Raw genomic sequence first — 27,129 nt, 5'->3', positions numbered from 1 at the left:
GCCTTTTAACCTTCACCTCTCCACCTGGATCATCGCTCTCAGGGGGACCCTGAGCCAGAGGTTGCTGAGGAGCGGATTCGGCCGCCGTCCGCTCCTCTCTTAACCCAGCATGCTCCTGGGGGCCAGTTTTTTCACCACTTGCACGTTTTTTGGCCATCCTCTGCTCTTTAGGGTCCCCTCCTTTTGCCTGAGGGGGGTCTTTCTCCTTCTCCATCTCACCGCTTACCTCTTGTGGGGGGGTAATCACTGGCTCTGCTTGCCTCGGCTGGTGTCCCGGTTTCTGTCCTTGCTGCCTCCAGGGTTGCCACTGCTGCTCCGTCCTATGTCTGTGGGGACAAGAGGAGAAAAGGTGACCGAATTGTTGACAGAAATTGCACCTCCCTCCTCTTGTGCATTTCTCTGTCTCGTGCTGTGTGCTACCACATTTTTTGCATGTACTTTCACAGTTTTCTTTTGTGTGTCCATATCTGTGACACTTCCTGCAGTAGCTTGGCATCCCCGCATAAAAGAGGTCGCCACACATATTATTTATTTTAAAACGAGCTGGTGGTAGTTGTATTCCCCCTGGCAATCTGTCATCTTTTTTGCATGTAACCTGAAATCTCCACTTAGATGTCCAGATGCCACAGCTGTTCATGATTTTTCCTCTGCACTCAACCTTACTAAAATAGACTTGTAAAAACAACTCAACATCGTGTAGATTGGCGAAAGGGGAATACATCTTTACTACCACCAGCTTAATATCGTCTAGAACGTGCTCAATAATCCGGACACCCTGAAGCTTTTTGTCTTTACTCGCAGCAGCTCTGGTAACAAAATCTCTGTGGATGCCATTTTGTGTGAACGTCACATCAAAAATTTTACGCTTCGGGTAGTCCTGGATTGCCAATATCTCGCCCTTCTGTATTCCGAAAACTCCTCCGAGCACGTCCTCTACTACGAATTTCAAATCGTCCGCCCTTTTGGTATCATCCGTGAGAATGACTCTCACGGTGTTTTTGATCCTTGCGTATGCCGGCACAGAACCTGGATCCGGATCATCATCCATGGTTCTAACCTCTCTCCACCCGAAGGTCTTGAGAGGCGATCGCCACTCGTTATCCTGGGACTAGGCCCTCTCCCCAATAGCAACAAGTGGGTGAAGCCCAGGCAATAAACCTGGGCGATCCCACAAGGCCGAGGAGAGGGGTACCCGAGTACCTTCTGACCAGATCTCCTGTATTACTACACTTGATCTTAGCCAAAAGGCCGAGAAGCGATAACCGTGAAAGGGGCGGGCCCAACAAGGTGCCCTTCATGGGCACTATCACTGCTTGCTGTCAGGGAGGCTGCCAGACAATTTTCCATGCACACTCTGGGCTGGGGGGCAGTCAACCACCAGTACACACAGCAGAACCTAAACCCATACCATTATTGCTAAGCAGCAAGACAGGGGCCCATTGCACTCCCACGGGGCCTTTTTAAATGCAATCCATAACCCGGATTTGCCAGGAACCCTTCTTACTCCTCCTACTTGCATGTGACACTGGGCTTAGGATCTGCATAGGAAACACACACACAAGCACACACCTACCTTTGTTGCCTGCAGATGCCTCCTTGGCTGTCCCCAAACGGTATCAAACCAACACCCACGGGAAGCTGTAAGCATAGAGGACATGCCTGCACCCCATTGGACTTACCTGTGTGGGTTAAACCCGGGTTATTTGACAACCTATGGCGGTGATGGTTCTGCTCAGGCAGAGCAGTGCTGATGCTCCTCATAAAGCTGTCGCTGCTGTGAAGGTTCTAGGTGACATCACAAATCCCTATGGTTACATACACAACAAAGCTGGGTTGTTGTTGTTTACACTCTGCAAGGCCTGTGGAAGTGAGTGACATCATAGCACTGTAGTTCTGAGGGTTCTAGATGGATGCAACAATCTCCTGTTGCTTCTATGAAGGCCATAATAGACGACATCACCAAACAGCTCCATAGTCACATACACAGCAAAGGAGAGATGTTGTTTACACCTAGTGATGTCAGTGGTATTGAGTGACATCACAGCACAGTGCTAAGGCTCCTGGGCCTGGACACAGCAGCGGCTGCAATATCTCAACGGAGAATACGTTTCTATATATGTGTGTGTGTGCGCGTATATATATATATATATATATATATATATATATATATATTCTCCGCCGAAATCACTTTTAACCCCATTTCCACCTTTTTTTCCCTTCTCTTCCTCTTACTTTTTTTTCACGTTTTTTTACGTTTTTCTCCTTTTCGCCTCTTTTCTGGGCGTATTATTCTTCTTTTTCTTCTTTTTTTTCGTCTAATGCATACCCCATCAGTGCAGCAATGCTTATTCAATACCGCCAGCAGATGGAGACACTGGGGGATAATTTTCTAAGGATTTATACTGATTTTTCCTGTCTGAATTTGTCGCACAGAAAGTTGCAGGCCAAATATGTGTGACATTTCTGCGACTTTAGCTTCTAGAGCATTTTTACAACATTATACATAGGTGCTGAATACATAAAAAGCGACTGTTCAGCGACAGACAAGTCGCATCGGCTGAAAGTAGGCCAGAATGTCAGTCCATGTTGGAGCAGGTTTAGATACAGTCTAAAGTATAGATCTCAAAGTCTGTGCACAGAATTTAGCAAGGGCCTCGCACCTTCTGATGCATCAGGTAGGTGCACAATAGCATAGCCTAACCCTCTGTACTTTGGTCTATATTGATGCGGGACATAGACAGCCAGCTGATGACCAATCCATTAGTGCAATGGATGGCTGGAAGCATTTGTCTTTGCCTTTGCAATACCACAGAAGCAATGCATGGTCAATGTACAGCAATGACACACCTGTGTGAACAGCCAGGAGACCCCCCCCCCCCCCCATGTTATGTTACATAGTTACATAGTTAGTACGGTCGAAAAAAGACATATGTCCATCAAGTTCAACCAGGGAATTAAGGGGTAGGGGTGTGGCGCGATATTGGGGAAGGGATGAGATTTTATATTTCTTCATAAGCATTAATCTTATTTTGTCAATTAGGAACATTCAGCACCCACCCGCTATCAAGGCAGCTGCCTATCATGTCATGCCCTACCTGCACAGGTGTGCTGGCTACTCAAATGATCCAATTAAGGAGGCCATTTAGTCAGCAGCAGCAGAAGTCCTGTGCCTGGACGCTCCAACAGCGGCCAGACACAAGCAGAAGCAGATGCAGCAGAAGCAGCAGCAGCACCATCTTTTGTTTTTTGGCTGCAGCAGCAGCAAGGCCCACAGGGCTGGCTAGCTGGCTAGCCAGCAAGCAGGTAGCAATGAAAGTAGGAATCTTTCTTTTTAACCCTGTAAGGGGGTGGTGCACTGTACCCGAAGATACTGCCATATCGGGTCAATGCATAGGGCGACGGAAGCAAGCTTCGAAATCGGCCCCCGTTCTCAAAAATCCATTTAATATATGGTCCCCAGATAGGGGACGTATCAGATATTAAACTGATAAGAACAGATACTACACTTGATCTTAGCCAAAAGGCCGAGAAGCGATAACCGTGAAAGGGGCGGGCCCAACAAGGTGCCCTTCATGGGCACTATCACTGCTTGCTGTCAGGGAGGCTGCCAGACAATTTTCCATGCACACTCTGGGCTGGGGGGCAGTCAACCACCAGTACACACAGCAGAACCTAAACCCATACCATTATTGCTAAGCAGCAAGACAGGGGCCCATTGCACTCCCACGGGGCCTTTTTAAATGCAATCCATAACCCGGATTTGCCAGAAACCCTTCTTACTCCTCCTACTTGCATGTGACACTGGGCTTAGGATCTGCATAGGAAACACACACACAAGCACACACCTACCTTTGTTGCCTGCAGATGCCTCCTTGGCTGTCCCCAAACGGTATCAAACCAACACCCACGGGAAGCTGTAAGCATAGAGGACATGCCTGCACCCCATTGGACTTACCTGTGTGGGTTAAACCCGGGTTATTTGACAACCTATGGCGGTGATGGTTCTGCTCAGGCAGAGCAGTGCTGATGCTCCTCATAAAGCTGTCGCTGCTGTGAAGGTTCTAGGTGACATCACAAATCCCTATGGTTACATACACAACAAAGCTGGGTTGTTGTTGTTTACACTCTGCAAGGCCTGTGGAAGTGAGTGACATCATAGCACTGTAGTTCTGAGGGTTCTAGATGGATGCAACAATCTCCTGTTGCTTCTATGAAGGCCATAATAGACGACATCACCAAACAGCTCCATAGTCACATACACAGCAAAGGAGAGATGTTGTTTACACCTAGTGATGTCAGTGGTATTGAGTGACATCACAGCACAGTGCTAAGGCTCCTGGGCCTGGACACAGCAGCGGCTGCAATATCTCAACGGAGAATACGTTTATATATATATGTGTGTGTGTGCGCGTATATATATATATATATATATATATATATATATATATATATATATATTTCTCCGCCGAAATCACTTTTAAACCCATTTCCACCTTTTTTTCCCTTCTCTTCCTCTTACTTTTTTTTCACGTTTTTTTACGTTTTTCTCCTTTTCGCCTCTTTTCTGGGCGTATTATTCTTCTTTTTCTTCTTTTTTTTCGTCTAATGCATACCCCATCAGTGCAGCAATGCTTATTCAATACCGCCAGCAGATGGAGACACTGGGGGATAATTTTCTAAGGATTTATACTGATTTTTCCTGTCTGAATTTGTCGCACAGAAAGTTGCAGGCCAAATATGTGTGACATTTCTGTGACTTTAGCTTCTAGAGCATTTTTACAACATTATACATAGGTGCTGAATACATAAAAAGCGACTGTTCAGCGACAGACAAGTCGCATCGGCTGAAAGTAGGCCAGAATGTCAGTCCATGTTGGAGCAGGTTTAGATACAGTCTAAAGTATAGATTTCAAAGTCTGTGCACAGAATTTAGCAAGGGCCTCGCACCTTCTGATGCATCAGGTAGGTGCACAATAGCATAGCCTAACCCTCTGTACTTTGGTCTATATTGATGCGGGACATAGACAGCCAGCTGATGACCAATCCATTAGTGCAATGGATGGCTGGAAGCATTTGTCTTTGCCTTTGCAATACCACAGAAGCAATGCATGGTCAATGTACAGCAATGACACACCTGTGTGAACAGCCAGGAGACCCCCCCCCCCCCCCCATGTTATGTTACATAGTTACATAGTTAGTACGGTCGAAAAAAGACATATGTCCATCAAGTTCAACCAGGGAATTAAGGGGTAGGGGTGTGGCGCGATATTGGGGAAGGGATGAGATTTTATATTTCTTCATAAGCATTAATCTTATTTTGTCAATTAGGAACATTCAGCACCCACCCGCTATCAAGGCAGCTGCCTATCATGTCATGCCCTACCTGCACAGGTGTGCTGGCTACTCAAATGATCCAATTAAGGAGGCCATTTAGTCAGCAGCAGCAGAAGTCCTGTGCCTGGACGCTCCAACAGCGGCCAGACACAAGCAGAAGCAGCAGAAGCAGCAGCAGCACCACCTTTTGTTTTTTGGCTGCAGCAGCAGCAAGGCCCACAGGGCTGGCTAGCTGGCTAGCCAGCAAGCAGGTAGCAATGAAAGTAGGAATCTTTCTTTTTAACCCTGTAAGGGGGTGGTGCACTGTACCCGAAGATACTGCCATATCGGGTCAATGCATAGGGCGACGGAAGCAAGCTTCGAAATCGGCCCCCGTTCTCAAAAATCCATTTAATATATGGTCCCCAGATAGGGGACGTATCAGATATTAAACTGATAAGAACAGATACTACACTTGATCTTAGCCAAAAGGCCGAGAAGCGATAACCGTGAAAGGGGCGGGCCCAACAAGGTGCCCTTCATGGGCACTATCACTGCTTGCTGTCAGGGAGGCTGCCAGACAATTTTCCATGCACACTCTGGGCTGGGGGGCAGTCAACCACCAGTACACACAGCAGAACCTAAACCCATACCATTATTGCTAAGCAGCAAGACAGGGGCCCATTGCACTCCCACGGGGCCTTTTTAAATGCAATCCATAACCCGGATTTGCCAGAAACCCTTCTTACTCCTCCTACTTGCATGTGACACTGGGCTTAGGATCTGCATAGGAAACACACACAAGCACACACCTACCTTTGTTGCCTGCAGATGCCTCCTTGGCTGTCCCCAAACGGTATCAAACCAACACCCACGGGAAGCTGTAAGCATAGAGGACATGCCTGCACCCCATTGGACTTACCTGTGTGGGTTAAACCCGGGTTATTTGACAACCTATGGCGGTGATGGTTCTGCTCAGGCAGAGCAGTGCTGATGCTCCTCATAAAGCTGTCGCTGCTGTGAAGGTTCTAGGTGACATCACAAATCCCTATGGTTACATACACAACAAAGCTGGGTTGTTGTTGTTTACACTCTGCAAGGCCTGTGGAAGTGAGTGACATCATAGCACTGTAGTTCTGAGGGTTCTAGATGGATGCAACAATCTCCTGTTGCTTCTATGAAGGCCATAATAGACGACATCACCAAACAGCTCCATAGTCACATACACAGCAAAGGAGAGATGTTGTTTACACCTAGTGATGTCAGTGGTATTGAGTGACATCACAGCACAGTGCTAAGGCTCCTGGGCCTGGACACAGCAGCGGCTGCAATATCTCAACGGAGAATACGTTTATATATATGTGTGTGTGTGCGCGTATATATATATATATATATATATATATATATATATATATATATATATATATATATATCTATATATATTTCTCCGCCGAAATCACTTTTAAACCCATTTCCACCTTTTTTTCCCTTCTCTTCCTCTTACTTTTTTTTCACGTTTTTTTACGTTTTTCTCCTTTTCGCCTCTTTTCTGGGCGTATTATTCTTCTTTTTCTTCTTTTTTTTCGTTAATGCATACCCCATCAGTGCAGCAATGCTTATTCAATACCGCCAGCAGATGGAGACACTGGGGGATAATTTTCTAAGGATTTATACTGATTTTTCCTGTCTGAATTTGTCGCACAGAAAGTTGCAGGCCAAATATGTGTGACATTTCTGCGACTTTAGCTTCTAGAGCATTTTTACAACATTATACATAGGTGCTGAATACATAAAAAGCGACTGTTCAGCGACAGACAAGTCGCATCGGCTGAAAGTAGGCCAGAATGTCAGTCCATGTTGGAGCAGGTTTAGATACAGTCTAAAGTATAGATCTCAAAGTCTGTGCACAGAATTTAGCAAGGGCCTCGCACCTTCTGATGCATCAGGTAGGTGCACAATAGCATAGCCTAACCCTCTGTACTTTGGTCTATATTGATGCGGGACATAGACAGCCAGCTGATGACCAATCCATTAGTGCAATGGATGGCTGGAAGCATTTGTCTTTGCCTTTGCAATACCACAGAAGCAATGCATGGTCAATGTACAGCAATGACACACCTGTGTGAACAGCCAGGAGACCCCCCCCCCCCCCCATGTTATGTTACATAGTTACATAGTTAGTACGGTCGAAAAAAGACATATGTCCATCAAGTTCAACCAGGGAATTAAGGGGTAGGGGTGTGGCGCGATATTGGGGAAGGGATGAGATTTTATATTTCTTCATAAGCATTAATCTTATTTTGTCAATTAGGAACATTCAGCACCCACCCGCTATCAAGGCAGCTGCCTATCATGTCATGCCCTACCTGCACAGGTGTGCTGGCTACTCAAATGATCCAATTAAGGAGGCCATTTAGTCAGCAGCAGCAGAAGTCCTGTGCCTGGACGCTCCAACAGCGGCCAGACACAAGCAGAAGCAGAAGCAGCAGAAGCACCACCTTTTGTTTTTTGGCTGCAGCAGCAGCAAGGCCCACAGGGCTGGCTAGCTGGCTAGCCAGCAAGCAGGTAGCAATGAAAGTAGGAATCTTTCTTTTTAACCCTGTAAGGGGGTGGTGCACTGTACCCGAAGATACTGCCATATCGGGTCAATGCATAGGGCGACGGAAGCAAGCTTCGAAATCGGCCCCCGTTCTCAAAAATCCATTTAATATATGGTCCCCAGATAGGGGACGTATCAGATATTAAACTGATAAGAACAGATACTACACTTGATCTTAGCCAAAAGGCCGAGAAGCGATAACCGTGAAAGGGGCGGGCCCAACAAGGTGCCCTTCATGGGCACTATCACTGCTTGCTGTCAGGGAGGCTGCCAGACAATTTTCCATGCACACTCTGGGCTGGGGGGCAGTCAACCACCAGTACACACAGCAGAACCTAAACCCATACCATTATTGCTAAGCAGCAAGACAGGGGCCCATTGCACTCCCACGGGGCCTTTTTAAATGCAATCCATAACCCGGATTTGCCAGGAACCCTTCTTACTCCTCCTACTTGCATGTGACACTGGGCTTAGGATCTGCATAGGAAACACACACACAAGCACACACCTACCTTTGTTGCCTGCAGATGCCTCCTTGGCTGTCCCCAAACGGTATCAAACCAACACCCACGGGAAGCTGTAAGCATAGAGGACATGCCTGCACCCCATTGGACTTACCTGTGTGGGTTAAACCCGGGTTATTTGACAACCTATGGCGGTGATGGTTCTGCTCAGGCAGAGCAGTGCTGATGCTCCTCATAAAGCTGTCGCTGCTGTGAAGGTTCTAGGTGACATCACAAATCCCTATGGTTACATACACAACAAAGCTGGGTTGTTGTTGTTTACACTCTGCAAGGCCTGTGGAAGTGAGTGACATCATAGCACTGTAGTTCTGAGGGTTCTAGATGGATGCAACAATCTCCTGTTGCTTCTATGAAGGCCATAATAGACGACATCACCAAACAGCTCCATAGTCACATACACAGCAAAGGAGAGATGTTGTTTACACCTAGTGATGTCAGTGGTATTGAGTGACATCACAGCACAGTGCTAAGGCTCCTGGGCCTGGACACAGCAGCGGCTGCAATATCTCAACGGAGAATACGTTTATATATATGTGTGTGTGTGCGCGTATATATATATATATATATATATATATATATATATATATATTTCTCCGCCGAAATCACTTTTAAACCCATTTCCACCTTTTTTTCCCTTCTCTTCCTCTTACTTTTTTTTCACGTTTTTTTACGTTTTTCTCCTTTTCGCCTCTTTTCTGGGCGTATTATTCTTCTTTTTCTTCTTTTTTTTCGTCTAATGCATACCCCATCAGTGCAGCAATGCTTATTCAATACCGCCAGCAGATGGAGACACTGGGGGATAATTTTCTAAGGATTTATACAGATTTTTCCTGTCTGAATTTGTCGCACAGAAAGTTGCAGGCCAAATATGTGTGACATTTCTGCGACTTTAGCTTCTAGAGCATTTTTACAACATTATACATAGGTGCTGAATACATAAAAAGCGACTGTTCAGCGACAGACAAGTCGCATCGGCTGAAAGTAGGCCAGAATGTCAGTCCATGTTGGAGCAGGTTTAGATACAGTCTAAAGTATAGATCTCAAAGTCTGTGCACAGAATTTAGCAAGGGCCTCGCACCTTCTGATGCATCAGGTAGGTGCACAATAGCATAGCCTAACCCTCTGTACTTTGGTCTATATTGATGCGGGACATAGACAGCCAGCTGATGACCAATCCATTAGTGCAATGGATGGCTGGAAGCATTTGTCTTTGCCTTTGCAATACCACAGAAGCAATGCATGGTCAATGTACAGCAATGACACACCTGTGTGAACAGCCAGGAGACCCCCCCCCCCCCCCATGTTATGTTACATAGTTACATAGTTAGTACGGTCGAAAAAAGACATATGTCCATCAAGTTCAACCAGGGAATTAAGGGGTAGGGGTGTGGCGCGATATTGGGGAAGGGATGAGATTTTATATTTCTTCATAAGCATTAATCTTATTTTGTCAATTAGGAACATTCAGCACCCACCCGCTATCAAGGCAGCTGCCTATCATGTCATGCCCTACCTGCACAGGTGTGCTGGCTACTCAAATGATCCAATTAAGGAGGCCATTTAGTCAGCAGCAGCAGAAGTCCTGTGCCTGGACGCTCCAACAGCGGCCAGACACAAGCAGAAGCAGAAGCAGCAGAAGCAGCAGCAGCACCACCTTTTGTTTTTTGGCTGCAGCAGCAGCAAGGCCCACAGGGCTGGCTAGCTGGCTAGCCAGCAAGCAGGTAGCAATGAAAGTAGGAATCTTTCTTTTTAACCCTGTAAGGGGGTGGTGCACTGTACCCGAAGATACTGCCATATCGGGTCAATGCATAGGGCGACGGAAGCAAGCTTCGAAATCGGCCCCCGTTCTCAAAAATCCATTTAATATATGGTCCCCAGATAGGGGACGTATCAGATATTAAACTGATAAGAACAGATACTACACTTGATCTTAGCCAAAAGGCCGAGAAGCGATAACCGTGAAAGGGGCGGGCCCAACAAGGTGCCCTTCATGGGCACTATCACTGCTTGCTGTCAGGGAGGCTGTCAGACAATTTTCCATGCACACTCTGGGCTGGGGGGCAGTCAACCACCAGTACACACAGCAGAACCTAAACCCATACCATTATTGCTAAGCAGCAAGACAGGGGCCCATTGCACTCCCACGGGGCCTTTTTAAATGCAATCCATAACCCGGATTTGCCAGGAACCCTTCTTACTCCTCCTACTTGCATGTGACACTGGGCTTAGGATCTGCATAGGAAACACACACACAAGCACACACCTACCTTTGTTGCCTGCAGATGCCTCCTTGGCTGTCCCCAAACGGTATCAAACCAACACCCACGGGAAGCTGTAAGCATAGAGGACATGCCTGCACCCCATTGGACTTACCTGTGTGGGTTAAACCCGGGTTATTTGACAACCTATGGCGGTGATGGTTCTGCTCAGGCAGAGCAGTGCTGATGCTCCTCATAAAGCTGTCGCTGCTGTGAAGGTTCTAGGTGACATCACAAATCCCTATGGTTACATACACAACAAAGCTGGGTTGTTGTTGTTTACACTCTGCAAGGCCTGTGGAAGTGAGTGACATCATAGCACTGTAGTTCTGAGGGTTCTAGATGGATGCAACAATCTCCTGTTGCTTCTATGAAGGCCATAATAGACGACATCACCAAACAGCTCCATAGTCACATACACAGCAAAGGAGAGATGTTGTTTACACCTAGTGATGTCAGTGGTATTGAGTGACATCACAGCACAGTGCTAAGGCTCCTGGGCCTGGACACAGCAGCGGCTGCAATATCTCAACGGAGAATACGTTTATATATATGTGTGTGTGTGCGCGTATATATATATATATATATATATATATATATATATATATATTTCTCCGCCGAAATCACTTTTAAACCCATTTCCACCTTTTTTTCCCTTCTCTTCCTCTTACTTTTTTTTCACGTTTTTTTACGTTTTTCTCCTTTTCGCCTCTTTTCTGGGCGTATTATTCTTCTTTTTCTTCTTTTTTTTCGTCTAATGCATACCCCATCAGTGCAGCAATGCTTATTCAATACCGCCAGCAGATGGAGACACTGGGGGATAATTTTCTAAGGATTTATACTGATTTTTCCTGTCTGAATTTGTCGCACAGAAAGTTGCAGGCCAAATATGTGTGACATTTCTGCGACTTTAGCTTCTAGAGCATTTTTACAACATTATACATAGGTGCTGAATACATAAAAAGCGACTGTTCAGCGACAGACAAGTCGCATCGGCTGAAAGTAGGCCAGAATGTCAGTCCATGTTGGAGCAGGTTTAGATACAGTCTAAAGTATAGATCTCAAAGTCTGTGCACAGAATTTAGCAAGGGCCTCGCACCTTCTGATGCATCAGGTAGGTGCACAATAGCATAGCCTAACCCTCTGTACTTTGGTCTATATTGATGCGGGACATAGACAGCCAGCTGATGACCAATCCATTAGTGCAATGGATGGCTGGAAGCATTTGTCTTTGCCTTTGCAATACCACAGAAGCAATGCATGGTCAATGTACAGCAATGACACACCTGTGTGAACAGCCAGGAGACCCCCCCCCCCCCATGTTATGTTACATAGTTACATAGTTAGTACGGTCGAAAAAAGACATATGTCCATCAAGTTCAACCAGGGAATTAAGGGGTAGGGGTGTGGCGCGATATTGGGGAAGGGATGAGATTTTATATTTCTTCATAAGCATTAATCTTATTTTGTCAATTAGGAACATTCAGCACCCACCCGCTATCAAGGCAGCTGCCTATCATGTCATGCCCTACCTGCACAGGTGTGCTGGCTACTCAAATGATCCAATTAAGGAGGCCATTTAGTCAGCAGCAGCAGAAGTCCTGTGCCTGGACGCTCCAACAGCGGCCAGACACAAGCAGAAGCAGAAGCAGCAGAAGCAGCAGCAGCACCACCTTTTGTTTTTTGGCTGCAGCAGCAGCAAGGCCCACAGGGCTGGCTAGCTGGCTAGCCAGCAAGCAGGTAGCAATGAAAGTAGGAATCTTTCTTTTTAACCCTGTAAGGGGGTGGTGCACTGTACCCGAAGATACTGCCATATCGGGTCAATGCATAGGGCGACGGAAGCAAGCTTCGAAATCGGCCCCCGTTCTCAAAAATCCATTTAATATATGGTCCCCAGATAGGGGACGTATCAGATATTAAACTGATAAGAACAGATACTACACTTGATCTTAGCCAAAAGGCCGAGAAGCGATAACCGTGAAAGGGGCGGGCCCAACAAGGTGCCCTTCATGGGCACTATCACTGCTTGCTGTCAGGGAGGCTGCCAGACAATTTTCCATGCACACTCTGGGCTGGGGGGCAGTCAACCACCAGTACACACAGCAGAACCTAAACCCATACCATTATTGCTAAGCAGCAAGACAGGGGCCCATTGCACTCCCACGGGGCCTTTTTAAATGCAATCCATAACCCGGATTTGCCAGGAACCCTTCTTACTCCTCCTACTTGCATGTGACACTGGGCTTAGGATCTGCATAGGAAACACACACACAAGCACACACCTACCTTTGTTGCCTGCAGATGCCTCCTTGGCTGTCCCCAAACGGTATCAAACCAACACCCACGGGAAGCTGTAAGCATAGAGGACATGCCTGCACCCCATTGGACTTACCTGTGTGGGTTAAACCCGGGTTATTTGACAACCTATGGCGGTGATGGTTCTGCTCAGGCAGAGCAGTGCTGATGCTCCTCATAAAGCTGTCGCTGCTGTGAAGGTTCTAGGTGACATCACAAATCCCTATGGTTACATACACAACAAAGCTGGGTTGTTGTTGTTTACACTCTGCAAGGCCTGTGGAAGTGAGTGACATCATAGCACTGTAGTTCTGAGGGTTCTAGATGGATGCAACAATCTCCTGTTGCTTCTATGAAGGCCATAATAGACGACATCACCAAACAGCTCCATAGTCACATACACAGCAAAGGAGAGATGTTGTTTACACCTAGTGATGTCAGTGGTATTGAGTGACATCACAGCACAGTGCTAAGGCTCCTGGGCCTGGACACAGCAGCGGCTGCAATATCTCAACCGAGAATACGTTTATATATATGTGTGTGTGTGCGCGTATATATATATATATATATATATATATATATATATATATATATATATATATTTCTCCGCCGAAATCACTTTTAAACCCATTTCCACCTTTTTTTCCCTTCTCTTCCTCTTACTTTTTTTTCACTTTTTTTACGTTTTTCTCCTTTTCGCCTCTTTTCTGGGCGTATTATTCTTCTTTTTCTTCTTTTTTTTCGTCTAATGCATACCCCATCAGTGCAGCAATGCTTATTCAATACCGCCAGCAGATGGAGACACTGGGGGATAATTTTCTAAGGATTTATACTGATTTTTCCTGTCTGAATTTGTCGCACAGAAAGTTGCAGGCCAAATATGTGTGACATTTCTGCGACTTTAGCTTCTAGAGCATTTTTACAACATTATACATAGGTGCTGAATACATAAAAAGCGACTGTTCAGCGACAGACAAGTCGCATCGGCTGAAAGTAGGCCAGAATGTCAGTCCATGTTGGAGCAGGTTTAGATACAGTCTAAAGTATAGATCTCAAAGTCTGTGCACAGAATTTAGCAAGGGCCTCGCACCTTCTGATGCATCAGGTAGGTGCACAATAGCATAGCCTAACCCTCTGTACTTTGGTCTATATTGATGCGGGACATAGACAGCCAGCTGATGACCAATCCATTAGTGCAATGGATGGCTGGAAGCATTTGTCTTTGCCTTTGCAATACCACAGAAGCAATGCATGGTCAATGTACAGCAATGACACACCTGTGTGAACAGCCAGGAGACCCCCCCCCCCCCCCCCATGTTATGTTACATAGTTACATAGTTAGTACGGTCGAAAAAAGACATATGTCCATCAAGTTCAACCAGGGAATTAAGGGGTAGGGGTGTGGCGCGATATTGGGGAAGGGATGAGATTTTATATTTCTTCATAAGCATTAATCTTATTTTGTCAATTAGGAACATTCAGCACCCACCCGCTATCAAGGCAGCTGCCTATCATGTCATGCCCTACCTGCACAGGTGTGCTGGCTACTCAAATGATCCAATTAAGGAGGCCATTTAGTCAGCAGCAGCAGAAGTCCTGTGCCTGGACGCTCCAACAGCGGCCAGACACAAGCAGAAGCAGAAGCAGCAGAAGCAGCAGCAGCACCACCTTTTGTTTTTTGGCTGCAGCAGCAGCAAGGCCCACAGGGCTGGCTAGCTGGCTAGCCAGCAAGCAGGTAGCAATGAAAGTAGGAATCTTTCTTTTTAACCCTGTAAGGGAGTGGTGCACTGTACCCGAAGATACTGCCATATCGGGTCAATGCATAGGGCGACGGAAGCAAGCTTCGAAATCGGCCCCCGTTCTCAAAAATCCATTTAATATATGGTCCCCAGATAGGGGACGTATCAGATATTAAACTGATAAGAACAGATACTACACTTGATCTTAGCCAAAAGGCCGAGAAGCGATAACCGTGAAAGGGGCGGGCCCAACAAGGTGCCCTTCATGGGCACTATCACTGCTTGCTGTCAGGGAGGCTGCCAGACAATTTTCCATGCACACTCTGGGCTGGGGGGCAGTCAACCACCAGTACACACAGCAGAACCTAAACCCATACCATTATTGCTAAGCAGCAAGACAGGGGCCCATTGCACTCCCACGGGGCCTTTTTAAATGCAATCCATAACCCGGATTTGCCAGGAACCCTTCTTACTCCTCCTACTTGCATGTGACACTGGGCTTAGGATCTGCATAGGAAACACACACACAAGCACACACCTACCTTTGTTGCCTGCAGATGCCTCCTTGGCTGTCCCCAAACGGTATCAAACCAACACCCACGGGAAGCTGTAAGCATAGAGGACATGCCTGCACCCCATTGGACTTACCTGTGTGGGTTAAACCCGGGTTATTTGACAACCTATGGCGGTGATGGTTCTGCTCAGGCAGAGCAGTGCTGATGCTCCTCATAAAGCTGTCGCTGCTGTGAAGGTTCTAGGTGACATCACAAATCCCTATGGTTACATACACAACAAAGCTGGGTTGTTGTTGTTTACACTCTGCAAGGCCTGTGGAAGTGAGTGACATCATAGCACTGTAGTTCTGAGGGTTCTAGATGGATGCAACAATCTCCTGTTGCTTCTATGAAGGCCATAATAGACGACATCACCAAACAGCTCCATAGTCACATACACAGCAAAGGAGAGATGTTGTTTACACCTAGTGATGTCAGTGGTATTGAGTGACATCACAGCACAGTGCTAAGGCTCCTGGCCTGGACACAGCAGCGGCTGCAATATCTCAACGGAGAATACGTTTATATATATGTGTGTGTGTGCGCGTATATATATATATATATATATATATATATATATATATATATATATATATTTCTCCGCCGAAATCACTTTTAAACCCATTTCCACCTTTTTTTCCCTTCTCTTCCTCTTACTTTTTTTTCACGTTTTTTTACGTTTTTCTCCTTTTCGCCTCTTTTCTGGGCGTATTATTCTTCTTTTTCTTCTTTTTTTTCGTCTAATGCATACCCCATCAGTGCAGCAATGCTTATTCAATACCGCCAGCAGATGGAGACACTGGGGGATAATTTTCTAAGGATTTATACTGATTTTTCCTGTCTGAATTTGTCGCACAGAAAGTTGCAGGCCAAATATGTGTGACATTTCTGCGACTTTAGCTTCTAGAGCATTTTTACAACATTATACATAGGTGCTGAATACATAAAAAGCGACTGTTCAGCGACAGACAAGTCGCATCGGCTGAAAGTAGGCCAGAATGTCAGTCCATGTTGGAGCAGGTTTAGATACAGTCTAAAGTATAGATCTCAAAGTCTGTGCACAGAATTTAGCAAGGGCCTCGCACCTTCTGATGCATCAGGTAGGTGCACAATAGCATAGCCTAACCCTCTGTACTTTGGTCTATATTGATGCGGGACATAGACAGCCAGCTGATGACCAATCCATTAGTGCAATGGATGGCTGGAAGCATTTGTCTTTGCCTTTGCAATACCACAGAAGCAATGCATGGTCAATGTACAGCAATGACACACCTGTGTGAACAGCCAGGAGACCCCCCCCCCCCCATGTTATGTTACATAGTTACATAGTTAGTACGGTCGAAAAAAGACATATGTCCATCAAGTTCAACCAGGGAATTAAGGGGTAGGGGTGTGGCGCGATATTGGGGAAGGGATGAGATTTTATATTTCTTCATAAGCATTAATCTTATTTTGTCAATTAGGAACATTCAGCACCCACCCGCTATCAAGGCAGCTGCCTATCATGTCATGCCCTACCTGCACAGGTGTGCTGGCTACTCAAATGATCCAATTAAGAAGGCCATTTAGTCAGCAGCAGCAGAAGTCCTGTGCCTGGACGCTCCAACAGCGGCCAGACACAAGCAGAAGCAGAAGCAGCAGAAGCAGCAGCAGCACCACCTTTTGTTTTTTGGCTGCAGCAGCAGCAAGGCCCACAGGGCTGGCTAGCTGGCTAGCCAGCAAGCAGGTAGCAATGAAAGTAGGAATCTTTCTTTTTAACCCTGTAAGGGGGTGGTGCACTGTACCCGAAGATACTGCCATATCGGGTCAATGCATAGGGCGACGGAAGCAAGCTTCGAAATCGGCCCCCGTTCTCAAAAATCCATTTAATATATGGTCCCCAGATAGGGGACGTATCAGATATTAAACTGATAAGAACAGATACTACACTTGATCTTAGCCAAAAGGCCGAGAAGCGATAACCGTGAAAGGGGCGGGCCCAACAAGGTGCCCTTCATGGGCACTATCACTGCTTGCTGTCAGGGAGGCTGCCAGACAATTTTCCATGCACACTCTGGGCTGGGGGGCAGTCAACCACCAGTACACACAGCAGAACCTAAACCCATACCATTATTGCTAAGCAGCAAGACAGGGGCCCATTGCACTCCCACGGGGCCTTTTTAAATGCAATCCATAACCCGGATTTGCCAGGAACCCTTCTTACTCCTCCTACTTGCATGTGACACTGGGCTTAGGATCTGCATAGGAAACACACACACAAGCACACACCTACCTTTGTTGCCTGCAGATGCCTCCTTGGCTGTCCCCAAACGGTATCAAACCAACACCCACGGGAAGCTGTAAGCATAGAGGACATGCCTGCACCCCATTGGACTTACCTGTGTGGGTTAAACCCGGGTTATTTGACAACCTATGGCGGTGATGGTTCTGCTCAGGCAGAGCAGTGCTGATGCTCCTCATAAAGCTGTCGCTGCTGTGAAGGTTCTAGGTGACATCACAAATCCCTATGGTTACATACACAACAAAGCTGGGTTGTTGTTGTTTACACTCTGCAAGGCCTGTGGAAGTGAGTGACATCATAGCACTGTAGTTCTGAGGGTTCTAGATGGATGCAACAATCTCCTGTTGCTTCTATGAAGGCCATAATAGACGACATCACCAAACAGCTCCATAGTCACATACACAGCAAAGGAGAGATGTTGTTTACACCTAGTGATGTCAGTGGTATTGAGTGACATCACAGCACAGTGCTAAGGCTCCTGGGCCTGGACACAGCAGCGGCTGCAATATCTCAACGGAGAATACGTTTATATATATGTGTGTGTGTGCGCGTATATATATATATATATATATATATATATATATATATATATATTTCTCCGCCGAAATCACTTTTAAACCCATTTCCACCTTTTTTTCCCTTCTCTTCCTCTTACTTTTTTTTCACGTTTTTTTACGTTTTTCTCCTTTTCGCCTCTTTTCTGGGCGTATTATTCTTCTTTTTCTTCTTTTTTTTCGTCTAATGCATACCCCATCAGTGCAGCAATGCTTATTCAATACCGCCAGCAGATGGAGACACTGGGGGATAATTTTCTAAGGATTTATACTGATTTTTCCTGTCTGAATTTGTCGCACAGAAAGTTGCAGGCCAAATATGTGTGACATTTCTGCGACTTTAGCTTCTAGAGCATTTTTACAACATTATACATAGGTGCTGAATACATAAAAAGCGACTGTTCAGCGACAGACAAGTCGCATCGGCTGAAAGTAGGCCAGAATGTCAGTCCATGTTGGAGCAGGTTTAGATACAGTCTAAAGTATAGATCTCAAAGTCTGTGCACAGAATTTAGCAAGGGCCTCGCACCTTCTGATGCATCAGGTAGGTGCACAATAGCATAGCCTAACCCTCTGTACTTTGGTCTATATTGATGCGGGACATAGACAGCCAGCTGATGACCAATCCATTAGTGCAATGGATGGCTGGAAGCATTTGTCTTTGCCTTTGCAATACCACAGAAGCAATGCATGGTCAATGTACAGCAATGACACACCTGTGTGAACAGCCAGGAGACCCCCCCCCCCCATGTTATGTTACATAGTTACATAGTTAGTACGGTCGAAAAAAGACATATGTCCATCAAGTTCAACCAGGGAATTAAGGGGTAGGGGTGTGGCGCGATATTGGGGAAGGGATGAGATTTTATATTTCTTCATAAGCATTAATCTTATTTTGTCAATTAGGAACATTCAGCACCCACCCGCTATCAAGGCAGCTGCCTATCATGTCATGCCCTACCTGCACAGGTGTGCTGGCTACTCAAATGATCCAATTAAGGAGGCCATTTAGTCAGCAGCAGCAGAAGTCCTGTGCCTGGACGCTCCAACAGCGGCCAGACACAAGCAGAAGCAGAAGCAGCAGAAGCAGCAGCAGCACCACCTTTTGTTTTTTGGCTGCAGCAGCAGCAAGGCCCACAGGGCTGGCTAGCTGGCTAGCCAGCAAGCAGGTAGCAATGAAAGTAGGAATCTTTCTTTTTAACCCTGTAAGGGGGTGGTGCACTGTACCCGAAGATACTGCCATATCGGGTCAATGCATAGGGCGACGGAAGCAAGCTTCGAAATCGGCCCCCGTTCTCAAAAATCCATTTAATATATGGTCCCCAGATAGGGGACGTATCAGATATTAAACTGATAAGAACAGATACTACACTTGATCTTAGCCAAAAGGCCGAGAAGCGATAACCGTGAAAGGGGCGGGCCCAACAAGGTGCCCTTCATGGGCACTATCACTGCTTGCTGTCAGGGAGGCTGCCAGACAATTTTCCATGCACACTCTGGGCTGGGGGGCAGTCAACCACCAGTACACACAGCAGAACCTAAACCCATACCATTATTGCTAAGCAGCAAGACAGGGGCCCATTGCACTCCCACGGGGCCTTTTTAAATGCAATCCATAACCCGGATTTGCCAGGAACCCTTCTTACTCCTCCTACTTGCATGTGACACTGGGCTTAGGATCTGCATAGGAAACACACACACAAGCACACACCTACCTTTGTTGCCTGCAGATGCCTCCTTGGCTGTCCCCAAACGGTATCAAACCAACACCCACGGGAAGCTGTAAGCATAGAGGACATGCCTGCACCCCATTGGACTTACCTGTGTGGGTTAAACCCGGGTTATTTGACAACCTATGGCGGTGATGGTTCTGCTCAGGCAGAGCAGTGCTGATGCTCCTCATAAAGCTGTCGCTGCTGTGAAGGTTCTAGGTGACATCACAAATCCCTATGGTTACATACACAACAAAGCTGGGTTGTTGTTGTTTACACTCTGCAAGGCCTGTGGAAGTGAGTGACATCATAGCACTGTAGTTCTGAGGGTTCTAGATGGATGCAACAATCTCCTGTTGCTTCTATGAAGGCCATAATAGACGACATCACCAAACAGCTCCATAGTCACATACACAGCAAAGGAGAGATGTTGTTTACACCTAGTGATGTCAGTGGTATTGAGTGACATCACAGCACAGTGCTAAGGCTCCTGGGCCTGGACACAGCAGCGGCTGCAATATCTCAACGGAGAATACGTTTATATATATGTGTGTGTGTGCGCGTATATATATATATATATATATATATATATATATATATATATATATATATTTCTCCGCCGAAATCACTTTTAAACCCATTTCCACCTTTTTTTCCCTTCTCTTCCTCTTACTTTTTTTTCACGTTTTTTTACGTTTTTCTCCTTTTCGCCTCTTTTCTGGGCGTATTATTCTTCTTTTTCTTCTTTTTTTTCGTCTAATGCATACCCCATCAGTGCAGCAATGCTTATTCAATACCGCCAGCAGATGGAGACACTGGGGGATAATTTTCTAAGGATTTATACTGATTTTTCCTGTCTGAATTTGTCGCACAGAAAGTTGCAGGCCAAATATGTGTGACATTTCTGCGACTTTAGCTTCTAGAGCATTTTTACAACATTATACATAGGTGCTGAATACATAAAAAGCGACTGTTCAGCGACAGACAAGTCGCATCGGCTGAAAGTAGGCCAGAATGTCAGTCCATGTTGGAGCAGGTTTAGATACAGTCTAAAGTATAGATCTCAAAGTCTGTGCACAGAATTTAGCAAGGGCCTCGCACCTTCTGATGCATCAGGTAGGTGCACAATAGCATAGCCTAACCCTCTGTACTTTGGTCTATATTGATGCGGGACATAGACAGCCAGCTGATGACCAATCCATTAGTGCAATGGATGGCTGGAAGCATTTGTCTTTGCCTTTGCAATACCACAGAAGCAATGCATGGTCAATGTACAGCAATGACACACCTGTGTGAACAGCCAGGAGACCCCCCCCCCCCCCCCCCATGTTATGTTACATAGTTACATAGTTAGTACGGTCGAAAAAAGACATATGTCCATCAAGTTCAACCAGGGAATTAAGGGGTAGGGGTGTGGCGCGATATTGGGGAAGGGATGAGATTTTATATTTCTTCATAAGCATTAATCTTATTTTGTCAATTAGGAACATTCAGCACCCACCCGCTATCAAGGCAGCTGCCTATCATGTCATGCCCTACCTGCACAGGTGTGCTGGCTACTCAAATGATCCAATTAAGGAGGCCATTTAGTCAGCAGCAGCAGAAGTCCTGTGCCTGGACGCTCCAACAGCGGCCAGACACAAGCAGAAGCAGAAGCAGCAGAAGCAGCAGCAGCACCACCTTTTGTTTTTTGGCTGCAGCAGCAGCAAGGCCCACAGGGCTGGCTAGCTGGCTAGCCAGCAAGCAGGTAGCAATGAAAGTAGGAATCTTTCTTTTTAACCCTGTAAGGGGGTGGTGCACTGTACCCGAAGATACTGCCATATCGGGTCAATGCATAGGGCGACGGAAGCAAGCTTCGAAATCGGCCCCCGTTCTCAAAAATCCATTTAATATATGGTCCCCAGATAGGGGACGTATCAGATATTAAACTGATAAGAACAGATACTACACTTGATCTTAGCCAAAAGGCCGAGAAGCGATAACCGTGAAAGGGGCGGGCCCAACAAGGTGCCCTTCATGGGCACTATCACTGCTTGCTGTCAGGGAGGCTGCCAGACAATTTTCCATGCACACTCTGGGCTGGGGGGCAGTCAACCACCAGTACACACAGCAGAACCTAAACCCATACCATTATTGCTAAGCAGCAAGACAGGGGCCCATTGCACTCCCACGGGGCCTTTTTAAATGCAATCCATAACCCGGATTTGCCAGGAACCCTTCTTACTCCTCCTACTTGCATGTGACACTGGGCTTAGGATCTGCATAGGAAACACACACACAAGCACACACCTACCTTTGTTGCCTGCAGATGCCTCCTTGGCTGTCCCCAAACGGTATCAAACCAACACCCACGGGAAGCTGTAAGCATAGAGGACATGCCTGCACCCCATTGGACTTACCTGTGTGGGTTAAACCCGGGTTATTTGACAACCTATGGCGGTGATGGTTCTGCTCAGGCAGAGCAGTGCTGATGCTCCTCATAAAGCTGTCGCTGCTGTGAAGGTTCTAGGTGACATCACAAATCCCTATGGTTACATACACAACAAAGCTGGGTTGTTGTTGTTTACACTCTGCAAGGCCTGTGGAAGTGAGTGACATCATAGCACTGTAGTTCTGAGGGTTCTAGATGGATGCAACAATCTCCTGTTGCTTCTATGAAGGCCATAATAGACGACATCACCAAACAGCTCCATAGTCACATACACAGCAAAGGAGAGATGTTGTTTACACCTAGTGATGTCAGTGGTATTGAGTGACATCACAGCACAGTGCTAAGGCTCCTGGGCCTGGACACAGCAGCGGCTGCAATATCTCAACCGAGAATACGTTTATATATATGTGTGTGTGTGCGCGTATATATATATATATATATATATATATATATATATATATATATATATATATATTTCTCCGCCGAAATCACTTTTAAACCCATTTCCACCTTTTTTTCCCTTCTCTTCCTCTTACTTTTTTTTCACTTTTTTTACGTTTTTCTCCTTTTCGCCTCTTTTCTGGGCGTATTATTCTTCTTTTTCTTCTTTTTTTTCGTCTAATGCATACCCCATCAGTGCAGCAATGCTTATTCAATACCGCCAGCAGATGGAGACACTGGGGGATAATTTTCTAAGGATTTATACTGATTTTTCCTGTCTGAATTTGTCGCACAGAAAGTTGCAGGCCAAATATGTGTGACATTTCTGCGACTTTAGCTTCTAGAGCATTTTTACAACATTATACATAGGTGCTGAATACATAAAAAGCGACTGTTCAGCGACAGACAAGTCGCATCGGCTGAAAGTAGGCCAGAATGTCAGTCCATGTTGGAGCAGGTTTAGATACAGTCTAAAGTATAGATCTCAAAGTCTGTGCACAGAATTTAGCAAGGGCCTCGCACCTTCTGATGCATCAGGTAGGTGCACAATAGCATAGCCTAACCCTCTGTACTTTGGTCTATATTGATGCGGGACATAGACAGCCAGCTGATGACCAATCCATTAGTGCAATGGATGGCTGGAAGCATTTGTCTTTGCCTTTGCAATACCACAGAAGCAATGCATGGTCAATGTACAGCAATGACACACCTGTGTGAACAGCCAGGAGACCCCCCCCCCCCCCCCCCATGTTATGTTACATAGTTACATAGTTAGTACGGTCGAAAAAAGACATATGTCCATCAAGTTCAACCAGGGAATTAAGGGGTAGGGGTGTGGCGCGATATTGGGGAAGGGATGAGATTTTATATTTCTTCATAAGCATTAATCTTATTTTGTCAATTAGGAACATTCAGCACCCACCCGCTATCAAGGCAGCTGCCTATCATGTCATGCCCTACCTGCACAGGTGTGCTGGCTACTCAAATGATCCAATTAAGGAGGCCATTTAGTCAGCAGCAGCAGAAGTCCTGTGCCTGGACGCTCCAACAGCGGCCAGACACAAGCAGAAGCAGAAGCAGCAGAAGCAGCAGCAGCACCACCTTTTGTTTTTTGGCTGCAGCAGCAGCAAGGCCCACAGGGCTGGCTAGCTGGCTAGCCAGCAAGCAGGTAGCAATGAAAGTAGGAATCTTTCTTTTTAACCCTGTAAGGGAGTGGTGCACTGTACCCGAAGATACTGCCATATCGGGTCAATGCATAGGGCGACGGAAGCAAGCTTCGAAATCGGCCCCCGTTCTCAAAAATCCATTTAATATATGGTCCCCAGATAGGGGACGTATCAGATATTAAACTGATAAGAACAGATACTACACTTGATCTTAGCCAAAAGGCCGAGAAGCGATAACCGTGAAAGGGGCGGGCCCAACAAGGTGCCCTTCATGGGCACTATCACTGCTTGCTGTCAGGGAGGCTGCCAGACAATTTTCCATGCACACTCTGGGCTGGGGGGCAGTCAACCACCAGTACACACAGCAGAACCTAAACCCATACCATTATTGCTAAGCAGCAAGACAGGGGCCCATTGCACTCCCACGGGGCCTTTTTAAATGCAATCCATAACCCGGATTTGCCAGGAACCCTTCTTACTCCTCCTACTTGCATGTGACACTGGGCTTAGGATCTGCATAGGAAACACACACACAAGCACACACCTACCTTTGTTGCCTGCAGATGCCTCCTTGGCTGTCCCCAAACGGTATCAAACCAACACCCACGGGAAGCTGTAAGCATAGAGGACATGCCTGCACCCCATTGGACTTACCTGTGTGGGTTAAACCCGGGTTATTTGACAACCTATGGCGGTGATGGTTCTGCTCAGGCAGAGCAGTGCTGATGCTCCTCATAAAGCTGTCGCTGCTGTGAAGGTTCTAGGTGACATCACAAATCCCTATGGTTACATACACAACAAAGCTGGGTTGTTGTTGTTTACACTCTGCAAGGCCTGTGGAAGTGAGTGACATCATAGCACTGTAGTTCTGAGGGTTCTAGATGGATGCAACAATCTCCTGTTGCTTCTATGAAGGCCATAATAGACGACATCACCAAACAGCTCCATAGTCACATACACAGCAAAGGAGAGATGTTGTTTACACCTAGTGATGTCAGTGGTATTGAGTGACATCACAGCACAGTGCTAAGGCTCCTGGGCCTGGACACAGCAGCGGCTGCAATATCTCAACGGAGAATACGTTTATATATATGTGTGTGTGTGCGCGTATATATATATATATATATATATATATATATATATATATATATTTCTCCGCCGAAATCACTTTTAAACCCATTTCCACCTTTTTTTCCCTTCTCTTCCTCTTACTTTTTTTTCACGTTTTTTTACGTTTTTCTCCTTTTCGCCTCTTTTCTGGGCGTATTATTCTTCTTTTTCTTCTTTTTTTTCGTCTAATGCATACCCCATCAGTGCAGCAATGCTTATTCAATACCGCCAGCAGATGGAGACACTGGGGGATAATTTTCTAAGGATTTATACTGATTTTTCCTGTCTGAATTTGTCGCACAGAAAGTTGCAGGCCAAATATGTGTGACATTTCTGCGACTTTAGCTTCTAGAGCATTTTTACAACATTATACATAGGTGCTGAATACATAAAAAGCGACTGTTCAGCGACAGACAAGTCGCATCGGCTGAAAGTAGGCCAGAATGTCAGTCCATGTTGGAGCAGGTTTAGATACAGTCTAAAGTATAGATCTCAAAGTCTGTGCACAGAATTTAGCAAGGGCCTCGCACCTTCTGATGCATCAGGTAGGTGCACAATAGCATAGCCTAACCCTCTGTACTTTGGTCTATATTGATGCGGGACATAGACAGCCAGCTGATGACCAATCCATTAGTGCAATGGATGGCTGGAAGCATTTGTCTTTGCCTTTGCAATACCACAGAAGCAATGCATGGTCAATGTACAGCAATGACACACCTGTGTGAACAGCCAGGAGACCCCCCCCCCCCATGTTATGTTACATAGTTACATAGTTAGTACGGTCGAAAAAAGACATATGTCCATCAAGTTCAACCAGGGAATTAAGGGGTAGGGGTGTGGCGCGATATTGGGGAAGGGATGAGATTTTATATTTCTTCATAAGCATTAATCTTATTTTGTCAATTAGGAACATTCAGCACCCACCCGCTATCAAGGCAGCTGCCTATCATGTCATGCCCTACCTGCACAGGTGTGCTGGCTACTCAAATGATCCAATTAAGAAGGCCATTTAGTCAGCAGCAGCAGAAGTCCTGTGCCTGGACGCTCCAACAGCGGCCAGACACAAGCAGAAGCAGAAGCAGCAGAAGCAGCAGCAGCACCACCTTTTGTTTTTTGGCTGCAGCAGCAGCAAGGCCCACAGGGCTGGCTAGCTGGCTAGCCAGCAAGCAGGTAGCAATGAAAGTAGGAATCTTTCTTTTTAACCCTGTAAGGGGGTGGTGCACTGTACCCGAAGATACTGCCATATCGGGTCAATGCATAGGGCGACGGAAGCAAGCTTCGAAATCGGCCCCCGTTCTCAAAAATCCATTTAATATATGGTCCCCAGATAAGGGACGTATCAGATATTAAACTGATAAGAACAGATACTACACTTGATCTTAGCCAAAAGCCCGAGAAGCGATAACCGTGAAAGGGGCGGGCCCAACAAGGTGCCCTTCATGGGCACTATCACTGCTTGCTGTCAGGGAGGCTGCCAGACAATTTTCCATGCACACTCTGGGCTGGGGGGCAGTCAACCACCAGTACACACAGCAGAACCTAAACCCATACCATTATTGCTAAGCAGCAAGACAGGGGCCCATTGCACTCCCACGGGGCCTTTTTAAATGCAATCCATAACCCGGATTTGCCAGGAACCCTTCTTACTCCTCCTACTTGCATGTGACACTGGGCTTAGGATCTGCATAGGAAACACACACACAAGCACACACCTACCTTTGTTGCCTGCAGATGCCTCCTTGGCTGTCCCCAAACGGTATCAAACCAACACCCACGGGAAGCTGTAAGCATAGAGGACATGCCTGCACCCCATTGGACTTACCTGTGTGGGTTAAACCCGGGTTATTTGACAACCTATGGCGGTGATGGTTCTGCTCAGGCAGAGCAGTGCTGATGCTCCTCATAAAGCTGTCGCTGCTGTGAAGGTTCTAGGTGACATCACAAATCCCTATGGTTACATACACAACAAAGCTGGGTTGTTGTTGTTTACACTCTGCAAGGCCTGTGGAAGTGAGTGACATCATAGCACTGTAGTTCTGAGGGTTCTAGATGGATGCAACAATCTCCTGTTGCTTCTATGAAGGCCATAATAGACGACATCACCAAACAGCTCCATAGTCACATACACAGCAAAGGAGAGATGTTGTTTACA

At 46.3% G+C, this 27,129-nt stretch overlaps 11 non-coding genes and 1 pseudogene across 11 annotated transcripts; all 12 read right to left on the bottom strand.

Moving 5' to 3' along the window:
- Positions 1 to 1,127: 1,127 nt before the first annotated feature.
- Positions 1,128 to 1,260, bottom strand: LOC130344535 (U2 spliceosomal RNA; annotated as a pseudogene).
- A 2,085-nt stretch (positions 1,261 to 3,345) lies between these two features.
- Positions 3,346 to 3,536, bottom strand: LOC130344543 (U2 spliceosomal RNA). The gene has a single exon (XR_008883446.1). It is a non-coding gene; the product is annotated as a U2 spliceosomal RNA (small nuclear RNA).
- A 2,091-nt stretch (positions 3,537 to 5,627) lies between these two features.
- On the bottom strand, positions 5,628 to 5,818 carry LOC130344542 (U2 spliceosomal RNA). The gene has a single exon (XR_008883445.1). It is a non-coding gene; the product is annotated as a U2 spliceosomal RNA (small nuclear RNA).
- A 2,102-nt stretch (positions 5,819 to 7,920) lies between these two features.
- LOC130344540 (U2 spliceosomal RNA) lies at positions 7,921 to 8,111 on the bottom strand. The gene has a single exon (XR_008883444.1). It is a non-coding gene; the product is annotated as a U2 spliceosomal RNA (small nuclear RNA).
- Positions 8,112 to 10,199: 2,088 nt separating this feature from the next.
- On the bottom strand, positions 10,200 to 10,390 carry LOC130344539 (U2 spliceosomal RNA). Its single transcript, XR_008883443.1, has one exon. It is a non-coding gene; the product is annotated as a U2 spliceosomal RNA (small nuclear RNA).
- A 2,086-nt stretch (positions 10,391 to 12,476) lies between these two features.
- LOC130344538 (U2 spliceosomal RNA) lies at positions 12,477 to 12,667 on the bottom strand. The gene has a single exon (XR_008883442.1). It is a non-coding gene; the product is annotated as a U2 spliceosomal RNA (small nuclear RNA).
- Positions 12,668 to 14,766: 2,099 nt separating this feature from the next.
- On the bottom strand, positions 14,767 to 14,957 carry LOC130344547 (U2 spliceosomal RNA). The gene has a single exon (XR_008883450.1). It is a non-coding gene; the product is annotated as a U2 spliceosomal RNA (small nuclear RNA).
- Positions 14,958 to 17,050: 2,093 nt separating this feature from the next.
- On the bottom strand, positions 17,051 to 17,241 carry LOC130344533 (U2 spliceosomal RNA). The gene has a single exon (XR_008883441.1). It is a non-coding gene; the product is annotated as a U2 spliceosomal RNA (small nuclear RNA).
- A 2,087-nt stretch (positions 17,242 to 19,328) lies between these two features.
- Positions 19,329 to 19,519, bottom strand: LOC130344521 (U2 spliceosomal RNA). Its single transcript, XR_008883434.1, has one exon. It is a non-coding gene; the product is annotated as a U2 spliceosomal RNA (small nuclear RNA).
- Positions 19,520 to 21,618: 2,099 nt separating this feature from the next.
- Positions 21,619 to 21,809, bottom strand: LOC130344583 (U2 spliceosomal RNA). The gene has a single exon (XR_008883483.1). It is a non-coding gene; the product is annotated as a U2 spliceosomal RNA (small nuclear RNA).
- Positions 21,810 to 23,911: 2,102 nt separating this feature from the next.
- LOC130344514 (U2 spliceosomal RNA) lies at positions 23,912 to 24,102 on the bottom strand. The gene has a single exon (XR_008883428.1). It is a non-coding gene; the product is annotated as a U2 spliceosomal RNA (small nuclear RNA).
- A 2,087-nt stretch (positions 24,103 to 26,189) lies between these two features.
- Positions 26,190 to 26,380, bottom strand: LOC130344523 (U2 spliceosomal RNA). Its single transcript, XR_008883436.1, has one exon. It is a non-coding gene; the product is annotated as a U2 spliceosomal RNA (small nuclear RNA).
- Positions 26,381 to 27,129: the final 749 nt, after the last annotated feature.

Source organism: Hyla sarda, unplaced genomic scaffold (assembly GCF_029499605.1).
Source record: "Hyla sarda isolate aHylSar1 unplaced genomic scaffold, aHylSar1.hap1 scaffold_722, whole genome shotgun sequence".
In the NCBI taxonomy this organism is placed as follows: domain Eukaryota; kingdom Metazoa; phylum Chordata; class Amphibia; order Anura; family Hylidae; genus Hyla; species Hyla sarda.
Note: the sequence above shows the minus strand (reverse complement) of the source record. Positions and strands in the feature narration are given on the sequence as shown.